Genomic DNA, 19,069 nt, shown 5'->3' with positions numbered 1-19,069 from the left:
GGTTGAAAGAAGTGAAAGCAGAGATCGTTTGTTACAAAAATGCAATTCGCATTATACGAGAAAAAGGAAAACCCTTAATGGTGTACGGAGAAAAGGGCAACACGAAGCTACATCTTATTAGTAATTTGAAGGCACAAAAACTAATAAGAAAAGGTTGCTATGCTGTTCTAGCACACGTCGAGAAAGTACAAACTGAAGAAAAGAGCATCAATGATGTTCCCATTGCAAAAGAATTTCCCGATGTATTTCCGAAAGAATTAGCGGGATTACCCCCACATCGATCCGTTGAATTTCAAATAGATCTTGTACCAGGAGCTGCACCAATAGCTCGTGCTCCTTACAGACTCGTACCCAGCGAGATGAAAGAACTGCAAAGCCAATTACAAGAACTTTTAGAGCGTGGTTTCATTCGACCAAGCACATCACCGTGGGGAGCTCCTATTTTGTTTGTCAAGAAGAAAGATGGTACATTCAGGTTGTGTATCGACTACCGAGAGTTGAACAAACTTACCATCAAGAACTGCTACCCACTACCGAGAATTGACGACTTATTTGATCAACTACAAGGCTCGTCTGTTTATTCAAAGATTGACTTACATTTCGGGTATCATCAAATGCGGGTGAAAGAAGATGATATTCCAAAGACTGCTTTCAGAACACGTTACGGTCATTACGAGTTTATGGTCATGCCGTTTGGTTTAACTAATGCACCAGCTGTGTTCATGGACCTTATGAACCGTGTGTGTGGACCATACCTTGACAAGTTTGTCATTGTTTTCATTGATGACATACTTATTTACTCAAAGAATGACCAAGAACACGGTGAACATTTGAGAAAGGTGTTAGAAGTATTGAGGAAGGAAGAATTGTACGCTAAGTTTTCAAAGTGTGCATTTTGGTTGGAAGAAGTTCAATTCCTCGGTCACATAGTGAACAAAGAAGGTATTAAGGTGGATCCGGCAAAGATAGAAACTGTTGAAAAGTGGGAAACCCCAAAAACTCCGAAACACATACCCCAATTTTTAGGACTAGCTGGTTACTACAGAAGGTTCATCCAAGACTTTTCCAGAATAGCAAAACCCTTGACTGCATTAACGCATAAAGGGAAGAAATTTGAATGGAATGATGAACAAGAGAAAGCGTTTCAGTTATTGAAGAAAAAGCTAACTACGGCACCTATATTGTCATTGCCTGAAGGGAATGATGATTTTGTGATTTATTGTGACGCATCAAAGCAAGGTCTCGGTTGTGTATTAATGCAACGAATGAAGGTGATTGCTTATGCGTCTAGACAATTGAAGATTCACGAACAAAATTATACGACGCATGATTTGGAATTAGGCCGGTTGTTTTTGCATTAAAGACTTGGAGGCACTACTTATATGGGGTCAAAAGTATTATATATACCGACCACAAAAGTCTTCAACACATATTTAATCAGAAACAACTGAATATGAGGCAGCGTAGGTGGATTGAATTGTTGAATGATTACGACTTTGAGATTCGTTACCACCCGGGGAAGGCAAATGTGGTAGCCGATGCCTTGGGCAGGAAGGACAGAGAACCCATTCGAGTAAAATCTATGAATATAATGATTCATAATAACCTTACTACTCAAATAAAGGAGGCGCAACAAGGAGTTTTAAAAGAGGGAAATTTAAAGGATGAAATACCCAAAGGATTGGAGAAGCATCTTAATATTCGGGAAGACGGAACCCGGTATAGGGCTGAAAGGATTTGGGTACCAAAATTTGGAGATATGAGAGAAATGGTACTTAGAGAAGCTCATAAAACCAGATACTCAATACATCCTGGAACGGGGAAGATGTACAAGGATCTCAAGAAACATTTTTGGTGGCCGGGTATGAAAGCCGATGTTGCTAAATACGTAGGAGAATGTTTGACGTGTTCTAAGGTCAAAGCTGAGCATCAGAAACCATCAGGTCTACTTCAACAACCCGAAATCCCGGAATGGAAATGGGAAAACATTACCATGGATTTCATCACTAAATTGCCAAGGACTGCAAGTGGTTTTGATACTATTTGGGTAATAGTTGATCATCTCACCAAATCAGCACACTTCCTGCCAATAAGAGAAGATGACAAGATGGAGAAGTTAGCACGACTGTATTTGAAAGAAGTCGTCTCCAGACATGGAATACCAATCTCTATTATCTCTGATAGGGATGGCAGATTTATTTCAAGATTCTGGCAGACATTACAGCAAGCATTAGGAACTCGTCTAGACATGAGTACTGCCTATCATCCACAAACTGATGGGCAGAGTGAAAGGACGATACAAACTCTTGAAGACATGCTACGAGCATGTGTTATTGATTTCGGAAACAGTTGGGATCGACATCTACCGTTAGCAGAATTTTCCTACAACAACAGCTACCATTCAAGCATTGAGATGGCGCCGTTTGAAGCACTTTATGGTAGAAAGTGCAGGTCTCCGATTTGTTGGAGTGAAGTGGGGGATAGACAGATTACGGGTCCGGAGATTATACAAGAAACTACCGAGAAGATCATCCAAATTCAACAACGGTTGAAAATCGCCCAAAGTCGACAAAAGAGCTACGCTGACATTAAAAGAAAAGATATAGAATTTGAAATTGGAGAGATGGTCATGCTTAAAGTTGCACCTTGGAAAGGCATTGTTCGATTTGGTAAACGAGGGAAATTAAATCCAAGGTATACTGGACCATTCAAGATTATTGATCGTGTCGGACCAGTAGCTTACCGACTTGAGTTACCTCAATAACTCGCGGCTGTACATAACACTTTCCACGTCTCGAATTTGAAGAAATGTTTTGCTAAAGAAGATCTCACTATTCCGTTAGATGAAATCCAAATTAACGAAAAACTTCAATTCATCGAAGAACCCGTCGAAATAATGGATCGTGAGGTTAAAAGACTTAAGCAAAACAAGATACCAATTGTTAAGGTTCGATGGAATGCTCGTAGAGGACCCGAGTTCACCTGGGAGCGTGAAGATCAGATGAAGAAGAAATACCCGCACCTATTTCCAGAAGATTCGTCAACACCTTCAACAGCTTAAAATTTCGGGACGAAATTTATTTAACGGGTAGCTACTGTAGTGACCCGAACTTTTCCATGTTTATATATATTAATTGAGATTGATATTTACATGATTAAATGTTTCCAACATGTTAAGCAATCAAACTTGTTAAGACTTGATTAATTGAAATATGTTTCATATAGACAATTGACCACCCAAGTTGACCGGTGATTCACGAACGTTAAAACTTGTAAAAAACTATATGATGACATATATATGGATATATATATAGTTAACATGATACTATGATAAGTAAACATATCATTAAGTATACTAACAATGAACTACATATGTAAAAACAAGACTACTAACTTAATGATTTTGAAACGAGACATATATGTAACGATTATCGTTGTAACGACATTTAATGTATATATATCATATTAAGAGATATTCGTACATCATAATATCATGATAATATAATAATTTAAAATCTCTTTTGATATTATAAACATTAGGTTAACAATATTTAACAAGATCGTTAACCTAAAGGTTTCAAAACAACATTTACATGTAACGACTAACGATGACTTAAAGACTCAGTTAAAATGTATATACATGTAGTGTTTTAATATGTATTTATACACTTTTGAAAGACTTCAATACACTTATCAAAATACTTCTACTTAACAAAAATGCTTACAATTACATCCTCGTTCAGTTTCATCAACAATTATACTCGTATGCACCAGTATTCGTACTCGTACAATACACAGCTTTTAGATGTATGTACTATTGGTATATACACTCCAATGATCAGCTCTTAGCAGCCCATGTGAGTCACCTAACATATGTAGGAACCATCATTTGGCAACTAGCATAAAATATCTCATAAAATTACAAAAATATGAGTAATCATTCATGACTTATTTACATGAAAACAAAATTACATATCCTTTATATCTAATCCATACACCAATGACCAAAAACACCTACAAACACTTTCATTCTTCAATTTTCTTCATCTAATTAATCTCTCTCAAGTTCTATCTTCAAGTTCTAAGTGTTCTTCATATATTCTACAAGTTCTAGTTACATAAAATCAAGAATACTTTCAAGTTTGCTAGCTCACTTCCAATCTTGTAAGGTGATCATCCAACCTCAAGAAATCTTTGTTTCTTACAGTAGGTTATCATTCTAATACAAGGTAATAATCATATTCAAACTTTGGTTCAATTTCTATAACTATAACAATCTTATTTCAAGTGATGATCTTACTTAAACTTGTTTTATTGTCATGATTCTGCTTCAAGAACTTCGAGGCATCCAAGGATCCGTTGAAGCTAGATCCATTTTTCTCTTTTCCAGTAGGTTTATCCAAGGAACTTAAGGCAGTAATGATGTTCATAACATCATTCGATTCATACATATAAAGCTATCTTATTCGAAGGTTTAAACTTGTAATCACTAGAACATAGTTTAGTTAATTCTAAACTTGTTCGCAAACAAAAGTTAATCCTTCTAACTTGACTTTTAAAATCAACTAAACACATATTCTATATCTATATGATATGCTAACTTAATGATTTAAAACCTGGAAACACGAAAAACACCGTAAAACCGGATTTACGCCGTCGTAGTAACACCGCGGGCTGTTTTGGGTTAGTTAATTAAAAACTATGATAAACTTTGATTTAAAAGTTGTTATTCTGAGAAAATGATTTTTATTATGAACATGAAACTATATCCAAAAATTATGGTTAAACTCAAAGTGGAAGTATGTTTTCTAAAATGGTCATCTAGACGTCGTTCTTTCGACTGAAATGACTACCTTTACAAAAACGACTTGTAACTTATTTTTCCGACTATAAACCTATACTTTTTATGTTTAGATTCATAAAATAAAGTTCAATATGAAACCATAGCAATTTGATTCACTCAAAACGGATTTAAAATGAAGAAGTTATGGGTAAAACAAGATTGGATAATTTTTCTCATTTTAGCTACGTGAAAATTGGTAACAAATCTATTCCAACCATAACTTAATCAACTTGTATTGTATATTATGTAATCTTGAGATACCATAGACACGTATACAATATTTCGACCTATCATGTTGACACATCTATATATATTTCGGAACAACCATAGACACTCTATATGTGAATGTTGGAGTTAGCTATACAGGGTTGAGGTTGATTCCAAAATATATATAGTTTGAGTTGTGATTAATACTGAGATACGTATACACTGGGTCGTGGATTGATTCAAGATAATATTTATCGATTTATTTATGTACATCTAACTGTGGACAACTAGTTGTAGGTTACTAACGAGGACAGCTGACTTAATAAACTTAAAACATCAAAATATATTAAAAGTGTTGTAAATATATTTTGAACATACTTTGATATATATGTATATATTGTTATAGGTTCGTGAATCAACCAGTGGCCAAGTCTTACTTCCCGACGAAGTAAAAATATGTGAAAGTGAGTTATAGTCCCACTTTTAAAATCTAATATTTTTGGGATGAGAATACATGCAGGTTTTATAAATGATTTACAAAATAGACACAAGTACGGTAATCTAAGAATATCAAAATCGAATATGCCCCTTTTTATTAAGTCCGGTAATCTAAGAATTAGGGAACAGACACCCTAATTGACGCGAATCCTAAAGATAGATCTATTGGGCCTAACAAACCCCATCCAAAGTACCGGATGCTTTAGTACTTCGAAATTTATATCATATCCGAAGGGTGTCCCGGAATGATGGGGATATTCTTATATATGCATCTTGTTAATGTCGGTTACCAGGTGTTCACCATATGAATGATTTTTATCTCTATGTATGGGATGTGTATTGAAATATGAAATCTTGTGGTCTATTATTATGATTTGATATATATAGGTTAAACCTATAACTCACCAACATTTTTGTTGACGTTTTAAGCATGTTTATTCTCAGGTGATTATTAAGAGCTTCCGCTGTCGCATACTTAAATAAGGACGAGATTTGGAGTCCATGCTTGTATGATATTGTGTAAAAACTGCATTCAAGAAACTTATTTTGTTGTAACATATTTGTATTGTAAACCATTATGTAATGGTCGTGTGTAAACAGGATATTTTAGATTATCATTATTTGATAATCTACGTAAAGCTTTTTAAACCTTTATTGATGAAATAAAGGTTATGGTTTGTTTTAAAATGAATGCAGTCTTTGAAAAACGTCTCATATAGAGGTCAAAACCTCGCAACGAAATCAATTAATATGGAACATTTTTAATCAATAAGAACGGGACATTTCACATGACCCATCTAAGATTCCACCAACGAAAAATGTCCGACCAAATCAAACTAGCCCATGGACAATGTATTGGAAGATGAATAGCCGTTTCCACCGAACTATAGCACCAAAAACATGCCACATTTTGATCTTCACGTATAACGCCTCTTTGTAGCAAAGTGTGTTTAACCGGAATACAATTTTGAATGGCTAACCAATGAAAAATTAAAACTTTAGAAGGTATAGGATTGTACCACATTAAGCTTGCCCATTCCAGAATTGATTCAATAGATTCATTAACTAACAAGCGTACACCTTCCGAAACCGATAAGATCCATCTACCGCGGGCGTCCAAAACATAGAATCTTCTTTTTCTTCGGTCAACACAACATTAGATAATTCAGCCATTAATAAAGCGTACTCGGAAGCATCATACCGTTGTAGTGGAAGGTCCATTTGAATTAACCACCCACCATCATTGACATTAATAGAAAGGTGATAAAACAAAATCTTTTCCTTCTTATGCCAACACAAACGATAGATTGAAGGGTACTTGATATATAAAGGAATGTTTGTAAGCCATATATCATCCCAAAAATGAATTAACGCCCCATTTCCCACATTCCATCTCCAACGACCATTACCCGTAATCGACTCCATATCATCACTTTCGCCAAGAGAAACAATATCTTTCCATACCATGGACAAGGTTCGAGAATTTAAGGTAGCCATTTGGAACATTAATTTCCCTTTAAAAGACGGACCGAAAGAGTTAAGACCAATCGTTTTTCAAACAGCGTTTTTGTTATCGTTTAACCTTGACCACCATTTAGCAAGCATATCAAGATTTTTTACTCGAAGATGAGTAACGCCTAGACCTCCCATCTCTTTTGGTTTGCACACAGTAGCCCAATTAACAAGACAAAGTTTTCGTCTAACACAATCATCACCCCATAAGAAGTTCCTTTGCAACCCTTCAAGTTTGTTAATCACCTTTTTAGGAGCTTTGTACATTGCCATGTAATGTAAAGGGAGACTAGAAAGAACGACATTAACCAAAACAAGCCTACCACCGAACGAAAGACATCTACCTTTCGAACCCGCCAATTTCTTTTTAAATTTATCGATAACCGGATCACAAAAAGAACATTGCCTCCTCTTGATACCTATCGGGATACCCAAGTAAGAAAAAGGAAAATGCCCGATCGAACACCTTAAGATACTCGCGAAATAATCCATTTGGGCCCGCGTGCAATTTAGCCCATATAGAATGGACTTTGAAGGATTAATAGTGACTCTTGAGTGATAGGAAAAAAGCGTAAGCGCGCGTTTGATATGAAGCAGCTCTCTCGAAGATGGATGAGCAAAAATCATGGTGTCATCTGCGTATTGAGAATGGTTGATTCTTTTAGATGAATTAATTTCAAACCCTTTTAATTCCCCGTTTGTAATCTCGTTAGAAAGAAGCTTACTTAAAACTTCGGAAACAATTATGAAAAGAAAAGATGAGAGTGGGTCGCCTTGACGTAAACCCCTTTTCATTACCTTTTCACTTGAAGGAGATCCATTGAGTAGAACCGAAAAATGAACATTCAAGATACAAGCTTTAATCCACAAAATGAATTTCGAATCAAACCCCATTACCGACAAAACGTGAAGAAGAAAGGCGTGAGAAACACTATCATAGGCTTTTGAAAAGTCGACCTTTAAAAATAACAGTGGACATTTATTTTTCTTGGCCGAATACCAAATTTCATTAAGCACCATCACTCCATCCATTACTAATCGATGTGGGACAAAACCGTTTTGGTTTTCACTTACAATAGACGAGATGACTTTTTAAGATGATTAGCTAAAGCCTTAGCAATAATTTTATACGGACCATTGATAAGGCTTATGGGCCTCATTTGTTCAATAGATGAAGAATAATTTTGCTTTGGAATGAGGACAATGAACGAAGAAGTAAACCCTTTTGGGAAGGATGCATTAGCGTGAAATTGTAGAAAGATGTTTATAATGTCGTCTTTTAAAAAATCCCCACACTTCTTAAAAAATTTCATAGAGTTACCTGTAGTGACCCGAACTTTTCCATGTTTATATATATTAATTGAGATTGATATTTACATGATTAAATATTTCCAACATGTTAAGCAATCAAACTTGTTAAAACTTGATTAATTGAAATATGTTTCATATAGACAATTGACCACCCAAGTTGACCGGTGATTCACGAACGTTAAAACTTGTAAAAACTATATGATGACATATATATGGATATATATAATTAACATGATACTATGATAAGTAAACATATCATTAAGTATATTAACAATGAACTACATATGTAAAAACAAGACTACTAACTTAATGATTTTTAAACGAGACATATATGTAACGATTATCGTTGTAAAGACATTTAATGTATATATATCATATTAAGAGATATTCATACATGATAATATCATGATAATATAATAATTTAAAATCTCATTTGATATTATAAACATTGGGTTAACAACATTTAACAAGATCGTTAACCTAAAGGTTTCAAAACAACACTTACATGTAACGACTAACGATGACTTAACGACTCAGTTAAAATGTATATACATGTAGTGTTTTAATATGTATTTATACACTTTTGAAAGACTTCAATACACTTATCAAAATACTTCTACTTAACAAAAATGCTTACAATTACATCCTCGTTCAGTTTCATCAACAATTCTACTCGTATGCACCCGTATTCGTACTCGTACAATACACAGCTTTTAGATGTATGTACTATTGGTATATACACTCCAATGATTAGCTCTTAGCAGCCCATGTGAGTCACCTAACACATGTGGGAACCATCATTTGACAACTAGCATGAAATATCTCATAAAATTACAAAAATATGAGTAATCATTCATGACTTATTTACATGAAAACAAAATTACATATCCTTTATATCTAATCCATACACCAACGACCCAAAACACCTACAAACACTTTCATTCTTCAATTTTCTTCATCTAATTAATCTCTCTCAAGTTCTATCTTCAAGTTCTAAGTGTTCTTCATATATTCTACAAGTTCTAGTTACATAAAATCAAGAATACTTTCAAGTTTGCTAGCTCACTTCCAATCTTGTAAGGTGATCATCCAACCTCAAGAAATCTTTGTTTCTTACAGTAGGTTATCATTCTAATATAAGGTAATAATCATATTGATGTTTTAGCAGAGAGGTATAAAATACTATTAAATTTTAGCAGGAAATACTATTAAATACGATACATTTTTACACAAGTTTTAATTATTTATTTACAAAATGGATATACCTAAACCTTGCTACAACACTATAGGCAGTGTACCTAATCGTAGAGTAGTATAGTTTTTAGTAAGTCCGTTTCGTTCCACATGGAATCTTTTTAACCAAAGTTTAACGCTATATTAGTTTACTTTTATAAAAATACAAATATATATATAAGTAATATTATTATTATAAAGGGGGGTTTTTACCGTTTAATGACCGGTTTGTCGATTTTAAAACTTTAGTCGCAGTTAAAACCAAATGTAAAATATTAAAAATAAATACAAGACTTAAATTAAAGCGTAAAGTAAATAACGATAATGAAATTGCGAATAATAAAAGTGCGATAAAATAAACTTGCGATAATTAAAAAGTACGATAATTAAAAGTGCAATTAAATATAATAACAATAAATAAAAGTGCTATAATTAGAAGTGCAATTAAATATAAAATAAAGGAGATTAAATATGAAATAAAAGAATTATGCTTATTTAAACTTCCGTAATCATGATGTTTGACGTGTTGATTTTAGTTTTATGCCCATGGGTTAATTGTCCTTTGTCCTGGATTATTTAATATGTCCGTCTGGTTTTTGTCCATAACAGTCCATCAGTCATAAATATAAAGTGCGAGTGTCCTCGTCAAATTATCCTTATACCCGAAGTTAAATATTCCAACTAATTGGGGACTTAAACTGTAACAAGATTTTAATACTTTGTTTAATAATTACACCAGGATGTCGACTGAGTGTAACCCAAGGTTTTAATATTTTGTTATCAATTATACCAAGTGTCTTTGTACATAATTTCACCCCTGTTTTAATTATTCTAGTGGCTATTAATCCATTCCCGTGTCCGGTTAAATGAACGATTATTCGTACATATAAATACCCCGCCCATCGTGTCCGATCGAGTGTATATGGTAATTTATAGGGACGCCCAATTGTAAATCTTTATATTAACATTAACAAACTATCATTTAGTTAAACAAATATAAAGCCCATTAATAGCCCATAGTCTAATTTCTACAAGTGTCGTTCTTTTGTCCAAACCCCAATTATGGTACAAAGCCCAATTACCCAATTTTAGTAATTAGCCCAACATCATGATTACTTCGGATTAAATAAGCATAATAATAACTTAGCTACGAGACATTAAATTAAAAAGGTTGAACATAACTTACAATGATTAAAAATAGCGTAGCGTTACACGGACAGAATTTTGACTTACACCCTTACAACATTCGCTAACATACCCTTATTATTAAGATTAAAATTAAAATCAAAATTAAAATTAAAATATAAATATAAATATTTACGTAGTATTATGAGAGAAGAAGAAAAAGATGATTAAAAATGCTCAGAATTCGGTTGCTTTTATAGGGACTTTCAAAACTTGGGGCTCCGCGACTCACGGCATTTTTGGCCTTCAAACTCCGCGAGTCGCGGAGATTGAAAATACAGCTCAGTCCCTTTTGGAGTCTTTCTTGCCGACGATTTATTTATAAATATAATATATATATAATTAATATAATTAATTATATATTATATTATATTTATATACATAGTTAACTTGTAATTTTTAGTCCGTTGCGTCGAGCGTTGAGAGTTGACTCATGTCCCGGTTCCGGATTTTCGAACGTCCTTGCGTACAATTTAATATCTTGTACTTTGCATTTTGAATCTTGTACTCTTGTAATTTCGAGACGTTTCTTATCAATAATTGGAACCTCTTTGATTGTCTTTTGTACTTTTGAGCTTTTTGGTCGTTTGCGTCTTCAATTCGTCGAATCTGTCTTTTGTCTTCACCTTTTATTATTTAAACGAATATCACTTGTAAATAGAACAATTGCAACTAAAAGCTTGTCTTTCTTGAGGAATAATGCTATGAAATATATGTTCGTTTTTAGCATTATCAAATATTCCCACACTTGAGCGTTGCTTGTCCTCAAGCAATATCGTCTTGAAATACTAGAATCACTTCTTTATTCTTCACACTTTGTACATCAGTGATTTCTATATGGCGGTATAAACAATGGTAGTAACGATATGGTTTACAGTCCCACATGACTATAAAAATTTAGATCCATTAAGGAAATTGGATCTTTATGAAAACATTTGATCTTTTGAAAATTAAATCTAGTTTTTACCCTAGATAAGTTTTCCGGAATAACCCTTCACCGGTGTTTGCAAAATATTTTTGTGGGTTTGGTGGGTTTCAGATTTGAAAATTTTAGCTCAAAACTTGCGGTTTTGTGTCACCCACTTGCTAACCTTGTATTTGGAAAGCAACACGTCCAGTTTACTTGTCCCGTATATTACCTTTCGGTAAACTACCGTCCGGTTGTAAAGGAAAGCGTTGAACAAGCAACTGTTAAGGCAATGTCCCCTGACATGCTTTTAATTATGGTCTATAACTTGTCGGACGCAATTACTATCCTTGGTAGGAGCAATAGTAAAGCTCACTCTTATAATTTTTCGGTTTGGCACAAGGTCCTATCTTTGACCATGCTATGCAACCACCGTTCTTACGGTTGACACCCGATTTAGTTCAGGTGACCTAATGAATTCCAGGTGAATTCTTAGGATTTTACGTTCAATGGTAATGAACGCATTGAAAATAGGGTTTTCAGAAAACAAATCGGTTTATAATTTTGATCAAAATATTTTCTCGTTCAAGCTCGAGTTTAGATATCATTGAATTCCATGAGTTTGTAATTCTCAATCTTTAAGGTCAATCTCTAGGATTGAGTAATATCAGTCTTAAAAGCTGATTTTTGATCTTTTAAAGAGATTATCCTTTCTGGGGATCTGATTCATTAGTCTTATTCAGCTAATTTGCATGGTGCCCCCCCATTGTACGAGATATATCCTTCTCATGGTTAGGATAAATCTGACCACTTGGTGACCCTGTTTAATGCTGAGGTCCGTGGATTTCCTGCTGATTTTAGTGATGACTTTTCTAGATTTTTCGTCAACCTACAGCTGGTCTGGACGACAACTTCATGACCTAAATCAAGAAGCGCGTGTCTTTTTCGGAAGACTTTACTTCCTTTTAATGATGGAATTGATTCATCGTGTAGATCCATCTTTCTTACAGTAAATCAGGTAAAAACTTTTTAGTTTAGTCCAAAGCAAAAGTATTTTCAGTTATTTGTACAAAAATATGTGATATATGTTTTGAATAACTTGGTAAATTTTCCCACACTTGGCTTTTTATTTTCTTTTTTATCGTCCTCTATTCCATTTTAAATGAATTTTAACATTTTGGTTTGTTTTTCAATTTATGTCCTTTCCGAGGTTACAATAATTTCGGTGTTAAAACCTAGTTTTATCGTTCATAAATATGTATAAACATGATTTTGAGTTCATTTAATTGAAAATTTTTAAAAATTTTACTAGAATTGGGTAGTCAGTATATAAGACTAGGGCTGTTCTTTATTATCAGAGAGCACTAGATTCTAATACAACTACTGCTTTACTAGTATTTTTAATGGTAACCAAGTGTATAAAGTAAAAATTTTAAAATCCGAAAGAATTTAACCCCTTCCCACACTTAAGATCTTGCAATGCCCTCATTTGCAAGAAATCAGTAACAATTTAAATTATTGAGGGTGATTTGTGTGAAAATGATTAAATTTTTACCAAAGTTTCCAAATATATTGGCGTTTGTTTGCTGAATGATAAATGGTGCACATCATTTGTTCATTCCGTCTTGTTGTTATTTCACATATATTTTGCATCTTGTCGTCAAAATTAGTTGCTTTTGCTGAACTTAATGCCAGTCTTTGAAAATGCGTTGTTTTACCCTGTTGTGTACATAAGATAAACTGCAAACATATATACATATTTTTGAAGTTTGGTATATTACCCCACATTCAAAAATTATTAAAATCTAAGAATAAAAGTTAGACAATTATAAAAACTATTACAATATTAACATAAGTATTAATCGTATCAACATTACAAATTACAAAATAAATAAAAAACTAAGTAGACTAGGGATGATATTGATACCAATAGGGGTTCCAAGCATAACCATAGGTGCTATAGAATGCTTCGACAGGGTTATATGTAGGATATGGTGGTTGCATCTCTATAGACCAGGGAGGGAAGATGGGTTTTGGTGTAGGAATATAGTTTCTACCTATATGTTGGCAATGAGCTATGATTTGGTTCTGATGAACTTGCCAATCTTCAAATGCTCTCTGTCTAGCATTTTCGTACTCCTGTGAAGCTATAAACCTTTGCATTTCTTGCATCTCATTTCCCCCTCCTAAATTACCTTGCTGTTGGTTTCTCTCAACCTGTGGATGTCTACCATGGTATGGTACTGCGGCATTATTTCGCCTTTTCAAAACTTTCGCACCATGGTATACATTTAAACCTATAGTATCGCGGGGTTCTGGTTCTTCTACTAATAATCCCCCCGACTTATATCCACACCGAGATATTCACCAATCAAAGTAATAAAAATACCACCTCCTATTATGCTATGCGGTCGCATCCCCCTAACCATAGCTGATAAATAATAACCCACACAATAAGGTATACTTACAGCGCTTTGTGGGTCTCGAATACACATATGGTAAAACAAATCCTGTTCATTTACCTTTTCCTTGTTCTTACCTCTTTGTGTAATCGAATTAGCTAAAAACCTATGAATCACTCTTAATTCGGCTCTATCTATATCCAAATAAGAGTAATTTCCCCCTTTGAAACGGTGATGGCTTGTCATTTGACTCCACACACCGTGTGTATCAAAATTTTCATCTATCTTTCTACCGTTTAGTATCAACCCTCTACAATCGGCAGATGCTAACTCCTCAGGCGTATATATACGTAAAGCCTGAGCCATGTCTAGTAAAGACATGTGGCGTATCGAACCTCCTAACAAAAATTTAATAAATGATCGGTCGGTTAAACTAGCTACCCGATCATTTAATTCTATACTACATAACAATTCTTCACACCATACTTTATATACAGGTCTACGCATGGTGAATAAACGTACCCAGTCATTAAAAGTAGAATTACCATACCTCTGTACAAGTAATTCCCTAATTAGCCCGGCCAATTCTACAGCTTCTAAGGGTCCCCATTCTATGACCCTCGGTACCTCAACAACCTTAGAATGAAGAGTATGCAAACCCCTTTGGTATTTTGGATAATCTATCCAAAGTCTGTCAAATCTCAGGTTCGGGTGCAACTCTTCCAAGTGCATATCAGAAAAGGTCATGACTGGATGAGGTATATCCTGCTTGTAGTAGTTATCCACCTCCTGTTGTTCCGCATTCTCAGCAGGAGCATTGCGAGCTTGGGATGAAGATTCACCCCTTTCAGTCTGCAAAACACATCAAACACAATTTTTGTGCATCTAAATATGCATTAGTGTCAGCAAAATCATCAATCAAAATAATTACAATGACATGATCAATTTATATCAAACTTAAGCTCATTTTTACATTTTTATCAAATCTACACCTTTTCAAATAAGTATATACGAAAATGTTCGCCAAGTTCATAAGCATTCAACTCAAATAACATGTCAAAATAATCATTACTAGCAATTAAACAAGTTTCAAATGGCATTATCTCTCAAAAATCAAGTTCATGAATTTTAGACTTGAAAAAGTCCACTTTAATTTTCAAAATCATGTTTAGGCTCAAAGTTTGGATCATTTATCTACCTAGACATGTTACACTACTTAATTTAGCAACAATTCATGACAAAAATCGGCCATAACCTGTTTATATCAAAAAGCCCCAAATTTGCTCAAGAACACAAACCCTAGATTACTCAAAATTTGAAGTTTAAGGCTTCTAATCATGTTAAATAGCATCAATCTAGGTTATACAAGCATAGTACATAAACAATTTAAGCCTAATTACACTAAAAAGCATCAAAATCAAATTGGGGAAAAAATTGCTCAAGAACACTAATTTCGGATTAAATGGTGTTTAGGTGTAGAAATTTACCGTTTTTCTTGAGTAATTCCTAGATAGCATCCTTCTCAACATGATTTTAGTAAAAGATTTGATGATTAACGGTTAAAAATTGTGATTTTGGGGTGTATTTTTCGGTTTTTTTGTGCAGTTTTTCGCTGTATTTTTTTTTTCTGTTTTGGGTTGTGTGGACTGAGACTGATCGTTCAGCTCTTTTTATTTTTTTCTGATTTTCGGTCCTCCCGCGACTCGCGGCGTTTAAAGCTTCAAACTCCGCGAGTCGCGGAGTTTGCTTTTTTTTTTTTTTTTTTTTATAGCATCTTATACTAATTAAAACAATTAATTAATTAATTTAAAATTTTGTTTCCCTTGTTATTTAGGACGAGGTCGTTTCGGATCGATGTCCTAGTCCGTCCTTCGACAAAATTTTAAAATTTGTCTTTTTGTAGCGATTGTTTTAAAAGCTAAGATTTTTGGGTTTTTTTAATGTTTTTGGCATACTTTAATTCAATAAGATTAAAAATAATGATAATAAAAATTCTCGTCCCTCCCTTGGGTAAAGTAATTTCGGTTCAAAGACCTAGTCTTCAACTTACGACGAATTTTAAAAATCATATTTTTAACTTAATGAGATAAAGTAAATTTTTATTTTTAAATTCACACAATTTAAATATAAAATTCAAAATTAATATTAAAAATTCACACCAAACTTACAATTTAAAATGCATAAAATTAAAAATTCATATTTTAAAAATTCACACCAAACTTAATTTAAAAATTTATATTATAAATTCACACCAAACTTAATTTAAAAATTCAAATATTATAAATTCACACCAAACTTAATTTAAAAATTCAAATATTTACAATTTTAAAAATATTGTTTTTACAAAGTTTACAATATTAATTTAAGATTTAAATATTAATTTTAAAAACATGGTAAAAATAAAATTAAAAATCTTTTTGGCTTTTTATCCCACTTTAATCAATCAAATATTGTCAAAAATATGCGCCCCTCTTTTCGGTAAAGTAATTTCGGTTCCAAAAACTAATTTAACTCATGACGAATTTTTGAAATATTTTGGGTTGATTGATTAAAGATATTTATACCTTAAGAATAAACGTTAAATTTCGCAGTGATGTAATAAATTTTTGTATGATATCAATAATTTCGGTCGCCAAACCTAATTTTATTCAATACCAATTTAATACTTTTTAGCGAACAAATTAGCGTTTATTATCAAAAGGTTAAAAATAAAAAAAAATAAAATAAAAACTGTACAGACTTACCTGTGAAATAGATTTCTTAGTTATATGATCTATCCCATTCATAAGATAGTCGGTTTAATTGGTTTTCCATGGCTACATAGGCGTAACCTCGAGCATTCAGTGTCTTTTCTTCTAAACATATGAACGGTCCGTCTCTGCATAAAGTAACAAATTCGGTATTTGAATAGGTTTGATTATTTGAACATTTACCTCCATGTGACCATTTTCCGCATTTGTGACATCTTTCTAGGTGTCGTGCTCTTCTTTTCGCTGCGGATTTTGATTTTCCTTTACCAAATTGTAACTTATTATCTTCGCATCTGGATTCTTTTCTAACTCCGTCCATTCTTTCTTTGATTACTGATACTATTTCACTTGGTAGTGTGTCATTATTACGTTTAGTAATCAAAGCGTGTAGCATTAGACCATGGTTTAGTTCACAGGCAGTCTTCATTTCCTAAAAAAAATAAAAATTCAGAATGGGGGGAGAAGACTAGTTCTTTAGGGTCTGCTAGGGAAAGACCATTCGGGTTCCATTTTCGAGAACTACACGAAAACAGACAATCTAACTCTAACAGAAATACATATTATCCTTTAAAGACTTGATTCTCCCCACACTTAGTTAGCTGTGGTGTCGAAATTATGATTAACTTCGTTGTCGACTTCCATCGGACCATGTATGTAATGTTTAACTTTGTGACCATTAACTTTAAATTCAATCCCATTTGAATTTATTAATTCTATCGTTCCGTATGGGAAAACTCTTTTGACTATGAATGGTCCAGACCATCTTGATTTCAATTTTCCAGAAAATAGCTCGAATCGTGAATTGAAAAGAACTCTGTCTCCTTCTTTAAATTCTTTTGAACTTCTGATTCTTTTATCATGCCATTTCTTCGTTCTTTCTTTATAGATTAACGAATTTTCGTATGCTTCATGTCTTAATTCTTCTAATTCGTTTAGTTGACTTAATCGTAGACGTCCAGCTTCATGTAAATCAAGATTACATGTCTTCAAAGCACAAAATGCTTTGTGTTCAATTTCTACTGGAAGATGACATGCTTTTCCATAAACAAGTCTAAAAGGTGTGGTTCCAATTGGAGTTTTGTAGGCTGTTCTAAAAGCCCAGAGTGCATCCTCCAATTTAATGGACCATTCCTTCGGATTTGATCCTACGGTTTTCTCTAGAATACGTTTTAAAGCTCGGTTGGTATTTTCAACTTGTCCACTTGTTTGTGGATGATATGCGGTGGAGATTTTATGAGTTACTCCATATCTTTTAAGAACTTTCTCAAGTTGATTATTACAAAAATGAGTACCCCGATCACTTATTAAAGCTTTCGGTGTTCCAAACCTTGCAAAAAGACGTTTTAAAAAATTGACTATAACTCGTGCATCGTTAGTTGGGAGAGCTTGTGCTTCCGCCCATTTAGATACATAATCAATGGCTACGAGTATATATAGATTATTATGAGATTTTGAAAATGGACCCATAAAGTCAATACCCCAAATGTCAAATACTTCACATACTTGGATGACATTTTGTGGCATTTCATCACGTTGACTTATTTTTCCGGCCCTTTGACAAGCATCACAGGATTTGCAAAGAAGGTGTGCGTCTTTGTAAATTGTAGGCCAATAGAATCCAGCATCATAAACTTTTCTTGCTGTTAGTTGAGGCCCATAATGCCCTCCTGTTGGTCCTGTGTGACAATGGTTTAATATTTTACTGGCTTCATTTCCAAATACACATCGGCGTATTATTCCATCGGGACAACTTTTAAACAGATGTGGATCTTCCCAAAAATAGTGTTTTATATCACTGAAGAATTTCTTTCGTCTTTGGTACGATAATCCTTTTTCAAGGAATCCACAAACTAAGTAGTTTGCATAGTCTGCAAACCATGGAATTTCTTTATAATCTATCTTCAATAGATATTCATCAGGAAAGTTGTCTTGTATGGCCGATTCATTTAGAACTTCTAATTCGGGATTTTCAAGACGAGAAAGATGATCAGCGGCGAGATTTTCTGCTCCTCTTTTATCTCGGATTTCAATATCAAACTCTTGTAAGAGTAAGATCCAACGGATTAATCTTGGTTTAGCATCTTGTTTTGAAAATAGGTATCTAAGAGCAGAATGGTCGGTATAGACCACCATTTTTGCTAGAACGAGATATGATCGAAATTTGTCAAAAGCAAAGACAATAGCAAGGAGTTCTTTTTCAGTAGTTGTATAGTTCGTTTGT

The sequence above is a fragment of the Rutidosis leptorrhynchoides genome, chromosome 5 (assembly GCF_046630445.1).
Source record: "Rutidosis leptorrhynchoides isolate AG116_Rl617_1_P2 chromosome 5, CSIRO_AGI_Rlap_v1, whole genome shotgun sequence".
NCBI lineage: Eukaryota > Viridiplantae > Streptophyta > Magnoliopsida > Asterales > Asteraceae > Rutidosis > Rutidosis leptorrhynchoides.
Note: the sequence above shows the minus strand (reverse complement) of the source record.